Source organism: Diceros bicornis, unplaced genomic scaffold (assembly GCF_020826845.1).
Source record: "Diceros bicornis minor isolate mBicDic1 unplaced genomic scaffold, mDicBic1.mat.cur scaffold_238_ctg1, whole genome shotgun sequence".
Classification (NCBI taxonomy): Eukaryota; Metazoa; Chordata; class Mammalia; order Perissodactyla; family Rhinocerotidae; genus Diceros; species Diceros bicornis.
Genome location: NW_026691118.1, coordinates 320,230 through 329,293, shown reverse-complemented (window position 1 = coordinate 329,293; position 9,064 = coordinate 320,230).

Here is a 9,064-nt window from a genome sequence, read left to right as displayed (position 1 = left end):
AGAGGCAGAAAGGAGCAGAGAACTTGTTCAAAGAAATAATAGCTGAGAACTTCCCAAACCTGAGGAAGAACCGGACTTACAAATACATGAAGCCAACAGAATAACTAATAACATCAACGCTAAAAGACCTTCTCCAAGGCATATAATAGTAAAATTGGCAAAAGCCAATGACAAAGAAAAAATATTAAGGGAAGCAAGACAGAAGAAAATAACCTACAAAGGAACACCTATCAGGCTTTCAGCATATTTCTTGGCAGAAAATTTACAGGCAAGGAAAGAATGGAATGATATATTAAAAATACTGAAAGACAAAAACTTTCAGCCAAGAATACTCTATCCAGTGAAACGATCCTTATGATACAATGGAGAAATAAAAGTTTTTCCAGATAAACAAAGTCTGAGGGAGTTCAACGCCACTAGATCTCCCATACAAGCAATGATCAAGAACGTCCTCATACCCGAAATAAAAAGAAGGCAAATGTCTACAAAGCTTTGAGCAAAGAGATAAATAGACAGACAAAATCAGAAAGCTACAGCTCTGTTTCACAACAGGGTAGCAAATAATTAATTATAACTTAAAAGAAGAAGGGAAGGAAAGCATCAAAAGTAACTATAAACACTTCAACTTAGTCACAAACGCACAAAACAAAAATGAATAACTTGTGACAACAATAACTCAGAAGGAGAAGAGGAAAGGGATGGAACCTGCTAAGGCTAATGGAGATAAGTGGCTATCAGAAGATGGACTATCTCATCTATGAGATCTTCATACAAACCTCACAGTAACCAGCAAACAAAAAATCAGAGCAGAGCCATAGATCATAAAAAAAGAGAAAACCTCCATGAAAACCCCCAAAGTGAAATGGTAGTCAGAAACACAAAGGAAGAGAAACAATGAAAATATAGATTAGGTGGGATTAAGCCCTCAAGTATCGATAATCACTCTAAATCTAAATCGATTGAATTCTCCAATCAACAGACACAGAGTGGTGGGGTGGATTAGAAAACAAGACCCAACAATACTCTGCCTCCAGGAAACACATCTCAGCTCTAAAAGCAAACAGGCTCAGAATGAAGAGATGGGAGAAAATACTCCAATCAAATGGCAAATAAAAGAAAGTAGGTGTTGCCATACTTATATCAGACAAAGCAGACTTCTAGATAAAAAAGACTATGAGAGACAAAGAGGGGCAGTATATAATGATAAAGGGGACTTTCCACCAAGAGGACATAACACTTATAAAAATATATGCACCTAACACAGCAGCACAAAAGAATATAAAGCAACCCTTAATAGACCCAAAGGGAGAAATTAACATCAACGCAATAATAGCAGGGGACCTGAACACCCCACTTACATCCAGGGATAGATCATGCAGAGGAAGGCAACAAGTCAATAGTGGAATTAAATGAAACATATGATCAGATGAACTTAATCGATATACATAGAGCATACCCTCCCAAAACAGCAGAATACACATTCTTCTTAAGTGCACATGGAACATTCTCAAAGATAGACCATATGTTGTGAAACAAGGCAAGCCTGAATAAATTTAAGATTGAAATCATATCAAGCTTCTTTTCTGACCACAATGCTATGACACTTGAAATCAACTACAAGAAAAAAGATGGGGGAGTCACAAATATGTGGAGACTAAAGAACACACGACTGAAGAACCATTGGATCAATGAACAAATCAAAGGAGAAATAAAAAAATACCTGGAGACAAATGAAAATGAAATGACAACAAAACAACTCTTATGGGATGCAGCAAAAGCAGTTCTAAGAAGGAAATTCATAGCAATACAAGCACGCCTCAACAAACAAGAAAAATACCAAATAAGTAACCTTAAACTACACCTAATAGAACCAGAAAATGAAGAACAAATGAAGCCCAAAGTCAGCAGAATGAGGGAAATAATAAAAATTAGAGCAGAAATAAATGAAATAGAGACTAAAAAAACAGTAGAAAGGATCAATGAAACAAAGAGCTGGTTCTTTGAGAAGACTGAAACAAAATTGACAGACCCTTAGCCAGACTCACTAAGAAAAAAAGAGAGAAGGCTCAAAGACATAAAATTAGAAATGAAAGAGGAGAAATTACAACAGATACCATAGAAATCCAAAGGACAATAAGAGAATACACTGAACAACTTATATGCCACCAAATTGGATAACCTAAAAGAAATAGATAAATTCTTAGATTCACACAACCTCCCAAAACTGAATCAAGAAGAAATAGAGAAAATGAACAGACAAATCACATGTAAAGAGAACGAAATGGTTATCAAAAACCTCCCAAATAACAAAAGTCCAGGACCAGATGTCTTCTCTGGAGAATTCTACCAAATATTCAAACAAAATTTAATACCTATGTTTCTCAAACTATTCCAAACAGTTGAAGAAGATGGAACACTTCCTAATTCATTCTATGAGGCCAACATCACCATGACAGCAAAAGCAGGCAAGGATAGCACAAAGAAGGAATATTACAGGCCAATATCGCTGATGAACACAGATGCAAAAATTCTCAACTAAATATCAGCAAATTGAACACAGAAATATATTAAAAGGATAATATACCATGATCAAGTGGAATTTATACCAGGGATGCAGGGATGTTTCAACATCCACAAATGAATCAATGTGATACACCACATTAACAAAATGAGGAATAAAAATCACATGATCCTCTCCACAGATGCAGACAAAGGATTTGACAAGATCCAACATCCATTTATGACAAAAACTCTCAATAAAATGGGTATAGAAGGAACGTACCTCAACACAATAAAGGCCCTATATCACAAACCCACAGCCGACATCATACTTAATGGTGAAAAACTTAAAGCCATTCCTCTGAGAACAGGAAGAAGACAAAGGTGCCCACTCTCGCCACTCCCATTCAACATAGTACTGGAGGTTTTGGCCAGAGAAATTAGGCTGGAAAAAGAAATAAAAGGAATCCAAATTGGAAAGGAAGAAATGAAATTCTTGCTGTTTGCAGATGACATGATTGTAAATATAGAAAACCCTAAACAATCCATCAGAAAACTATTAGAAATAATCAACAACTACAGCAAAGTTGCAGCGTACAAAATCAACTTACAAAAATCAGTGGCATTTCCATACTCTAATAATGAACTAACAACTAACAGAAAGAGAACTCAAGAATACAATCCCACTTACAATTGCAACAAAAAGAAAAAGGTGTCTAGGGATAAATTTAACCAAAGAGGTTAAAGACCTATACAATGAAAACTATAAGACATTATTGAAAGAAATCAGTGATGACCTGAAGTAATGGGAAGATATTCCATGCACATGGATTGGAAAAATAAACACAGTTAAAATGTCCATATTACCTAAAGTAATCTACAGATTCAGTGCAATCCCAATCAGCATCCCAATGACATTCTTCATAGAAATAGAACACAGAATCCTAAAATGTATATGGAATAACAAAAGACCTTGAACAGGCAAAGCATTCCTGAGAAGAAAGAACAAAGCAGGAGGCATCACAATCCTAACTTGAAAATATATTACACAGCTATACTAATCAAAATGGCATGGTGCTGGCACAAAAGCAGACTCATAGATCAATGGAACAGAACTGAAAGCCCAGAAAGAAAACCACACATCTGTGGTCAGTTAATCTCTGACAAAGGAGCCAAGATCATACAATGGAGAAAGGAACGTCTCTTCAATAAATGCTGTTGGGAAAACTGGACAGCCACATGCAAAAGAATGAAAATAGATAATTATCTTCCACCATACACAAAAATTAACTCAAAATGGATAAAAGACTTGACTCTAACACTTGAAACCATAAAACTCCTAGAAGAAAATATACGCAGTACAGTCTTTGACATCGGTCTTAGCAGCATCTTTTCCAATACGATGTCTACTCAGGCAAGGGAAAGAAAAGAAAAAATATACAAATGGGACTACATGAGACTAAAAGGCTTCTGCAAGGCAAAGGAAACGATGAAAAAAACTAAAAGACAGGGCCGGCCCTGTGGCTTAGTGGTTAAGTGCACGCGAACATCTACTTGCGGCCCAGGTTCGGATCCCGGACGCGCACAGACGTACCGCTTGTCCAGCCATGCTGAGGCCATGTCCCACATACAGCAACTAGAAGGATGTGCAACTATGACATACAACTATAAACTGGGACTTTGGGGGGAAAAAAAAGGAGGAGGATTGGCAATAGATGTTAGCTCAGAGCCGGTCTTCCTCAGAAAAAAAGAGAAGGATTAGCACAGATGTTAGCTCAGGGCTGATCTTCCTCACACACACACACACACAAAACGAAAAGACAACCCACCAACTGGGAGAAAATATTTGCAAATCATATATCTGACAAGGGGTTAATCTCCAAAATATGTAAACAACTCATACAACCCAACAACAAAAAAACAGATAATCCAATCTAAAAATGGGCAGAGGATATGAACAGACATTTTTCAAAAGAAGATATACAGAAGGCCAACAGACACATGAAAAGATGTATAACATCACTAACTATTAGGAATATTCAAATCAAAACTACAATGAGAGATCACCTTACACCTGTCAGAATGGCTATAACTTCCAAGACAAAAAATAACAAATGTTGGAGAGGATAAGGAGAAAAGGGCACCCTCACACACTGCTGGTGGGAATGCAAACTGGTGCAGCCACCAGGGAAAACAGTATGGAGATTTCTCAAAAAATTAAAAATAGAAATATCATACCTTCCAGCTATCCCACTACTGGATATTTATCCAAAGAAACTGAAATCAACAATTCAAAGAGATTTATGCACCCCTGTGTTCACTGCGGCATTATTCACAATAGCCAAGACATGGAAGCAATCCAAGTGCCCTGCTACAGACGAACAGATAAAGAAGATGTGGTATGTATTATATACAATGGAATACTACTCAGCCAGAAAAAAAAAGACAAGATCGTCCTGTTTGCAACAACCTGGATGGACCTTGAGGGTATGATGATAAACGAAATAAGCCAGACAAAGACAAATAGCATTATTTCACTCATATGTAGAAGATAAACATATCCAGGGATAAAGAGAACAGATTAGTGGTTACCAGAGGGGAAGGGTGCTGGGTGTTGAGTGAAAGAGTTAAAGGGGCACATATGCATGGTGATGGATAAAAGTTAGACTACCGCTGGCAAGCACGATGCAGTCTATACAGAAATTCACAAATAATAATGAACACCCGAAATTACACAATGTTAAAACCCTTTATAATTTCAATAGAATAATTAAAATAGAAAAAAAATAATTCATTCTTCTTTATGGTTGCATAGTATCCCACTGTGGGGATATACCACACTTTGTGTATCCGTTCACCAGTAGATGGACATTTGGGTTGTTTTCCATTTTTATCTACTGTAAATAGGTTGTTATCAACATGTGTGTACAAGTCTGTGTATAGACATATGTGTTTATTTCCCTTGGATGGATTCCTAGGAGAGGAATGGCTGGGTAGACGTATGTAATTTTTAAAGACGCATCCAAGCTATTTTTCACCAGCACTCGATGAGAGTTTCAGTGACTTGACATCTTCAACAACACTTGCTATAGTCAGTCTTTTTAATTTTAGCCACTCTTAAGTGTGGTGGAATCTCATGATGACTGTCACTTACATTTCCCCAATGACTCATGTGGTGAAGGAGAAGGCAAGCCAGGCACAGACTGGGAGAAAACATCTGCAAAACATATCCCTAGAAAAGGACGTGTATTTATAATATATAAAGAGCTCTTACAACCCAATAGTAAGAAGACAAGCAACACGTCATGTCTTACCAAGACACAGCAGATCAGGCCTGTGATGAGCACCAGGAGTCCCGCCAAGCAGATGAGGATGAGGGCCCAGAAGGGGAGGTCTGGGGAGACATGTGGTGGGGTAAGCCACATCCTGTCATCACCCCAGGGCTCCTGGTGACCCCACTGTGCCTCAACCCTCCTTGACAAGGGTTGGCCAACTTTCCTCATCATCCAAGACCCTGTGCGCATGGTTCTCTTCGATGAGGCACAGCATGAAGATACTCGCCCCCTACCATGGGCTGGGGCTTCCTGCAGGTTTGCCAGGCTTCTCAGTCAAGGCATCATCTCTGTTGGGAGAATATTCTGGAAGTGAATGAAATGGAGAGTGCATGTGAGTGTGTTTCACTCTTTTTAATAAAACTTTTTAGACACAGAAAAATAAAGGGAACAGTCTCATAAACATCCATCATCTAGATTTAACAATGTATATTCCATCTAATTAAAACAATATTGCATCAATGTATAAATTATTAACATTTGCCACCCTTGATTCATCCCATGTTTTCAATGAAATATTAAAGTCAAGTAGACATCATGATGTTTCACCCCATTTTAGTTTCCATCTCTAAAAAGTGAGCATACTTTGCTACAAATACAAGACCATTATCATAGAACAAAAGTGTAATAAACTAAAACAAATTCCTACCTCTGGGCACAGAGGACTGAATTTGGGCTGGACTTTCTTATGACAGCCGGGGGCAGAATGGGTCATCACAGTTGGCAAGCCTATGGGATCTCTCTAAATTTGTAAAATCCAACTCAAAAGTGTTCTTCCGTGCCTAGAAACACATCATCCCCTTCTCCTTTATCTATTTGCTTCATATTCATTTTCTAGGATTAACCTACAATGTAATTTCCTGCGGGAAGTCTTCTCTGATTTCCACCTGCAAGTATGAGTTTGTTCACATCAAATAATTGATAAGCTTCAATTCTCTATTCTTGTTATTCCCAGCTACAACATAAACTCCAGGAGGGTAGGACACACAGCACCCAGTGGGCAGGGGGGAGGGGTGATGGTCCCCCTACTTGTACCTCTACCTAGACAACCTCTTAGAGGTGTGCTGTCTGATATGGAGCAGCAACAAGTCTCTTTTTGAATTAAAATTAATTTTAGTTAAATAAAATAAAAATTCTAGTACCTCAGTAACATTAAAAATCAGTAACAATAAAGACCAGTCACAATACCATCCTTCGAGTACTCAACAGCCACATGCGGCTGTGCACTGGAGAGCACAGATATAGAACACTCCACCACTGCAGAAAGTTCTAGCGCATTGGTGATCATCTAGAGCGGGACTTGGCAAACTATAGCCTGTGGATCAGAAACTACATCCACACCCAAACCTGTAAGTCTGCTTCACACACAGCTGGAGGCCCTCACTGACCATCTGATCCAGTTGCTGTCAGTGCAGAGATAAGGAAACAAAAGTCCAGAGAGGGGAGGTGACTAGCTTTAGGTCACAGAGCTGTCTAGGAGAAGGTGAGGGCCTCCTATATTACACTGGTTTCCTTTTCTCTCTCAATGGTGGGTAAAGACTAGGGGACTACACCACCTCCTGCCAGCCTGAGAAAGTTCAATGCTCTCTAAGCCCCAGGCATCCAGAGTCCCTGGAAAGGCCTCACTTTCCTTCCCAATCACCAGGGAGCCTTATCATCCCCAAGGATACGCTTCCTGTCCAGGGTCAAGTTCTGCAGTTGGGTCCATTCTGGGTCAGGCGCAGGAATTCCTCATAGATGGCAACTCTGTCCAGTCTCTGTGTCAAGGTGGCAAGGTACACAGGGAGTCTGCTCCAGTGTGGTTACTGTGGGTGTCAGACCTCGAAGGGCACAAGGGATGAATAAGGGTGTCTAGAATTCTACCCTGATTCTAGATTCCCTGCTTCAGGGTCCTGTCCAAGAGAACTTTCTGCAATAATGTAAACATTTGTCTGCACTACCATATACACTCATTATTAGCCCCATGTTGTTATCAAGCACTTAAAATGTGGCTAGTGTATGTGAGTGAGGAACTGAATTTCTCACATAATTTCATTTAAAGTAATTAATTTATAAATAAATAACTACAGGGAGAACATTTTTGAAACTTTGGAGTAAGGACTTCTGCAAATGCATAAAAACAATGAGAACACTGGTAAAAATGGTCAAAATCAACTTTTCAGAAGTCTAGAAATTAATCAATGGTTTGTAAGAATCTGAGGAGGGTTTAGTGAAGAAACATGGTGGAATCTTGATAAAGGGAGCCAACTTGTGGCACTATAACTTGCACTGTCCCATCCTGCTCTCACAATATCCTCCATAACTTTGAAAACAGTCATTCTCAGAACTATAGTGGCTGAGACATCCAGCAGCCCAGCAGCCATAATGGGTTTGGAGCTCTGAAAAGACCCATCCACACCGAACTGTCACTAGCTGACCTGCCTGGCATCTCCCTGAAAAAGCCCCATGTTCAGGGCTTGTCGTTACTTGACTCAGAGCTTGCCCAGGGAGGAAAGTCCGTCCCCAGGGCACTTGCTAAAAACAATCAGGGCTAATTGTTTTCTATTGTAGTTGCCTGAGGGAGTGATACCAGCTGAGGCAGGCAAGAGGTGAGCCAAAATCTTAGAAGAAAAATTGGGAGAATGAGATGTCCACAGGGGTCTTTGAAAAGCTCCAGTGTATTTGCGGGCATCTAGAAGGCCACAAGGGCTCAGGGCTGTGGCACGCCCAAGAAAGACTTGAGAACATCTTAATCTCTCACCTCTAGTTGAAGGGTTGGCTTAATATCTGAAAACTTGATTATGTAATACACCATATTAATAGAATAAGGGCCAATACCACGCAATCTCAACCACATATACAGAAAGGAATTTGACAAAATACAATGCCCTTCATGTCAAAAAAAGTAAACACTCAACAAATTAGGAATAGAAAAAAACTTTCCCAACCTACAGACAGCATCGATGAAAAACCCACGGCTAACACCATATTCAATGGTGAAAGACTGAAAATTTCCCCCTAAGACCAGGGACAAGACAGTGATGTCTTCCCTTATCTCGTATTTTAATCACAGGTACTAGAGGTTCTAATGAGGGCAATTAGGCAAGAAAAAGCAATAAAAGAAACCCAGATTGGAAGGGAAGAGGTAAAACTATTTGTTTTGCAGATGAGAAGATATTGTATATAGAAAAACCTAAAAAATACACTCCTCCCCACACACAATATGTGAACCGTATCACAATAGGTGTATAAAA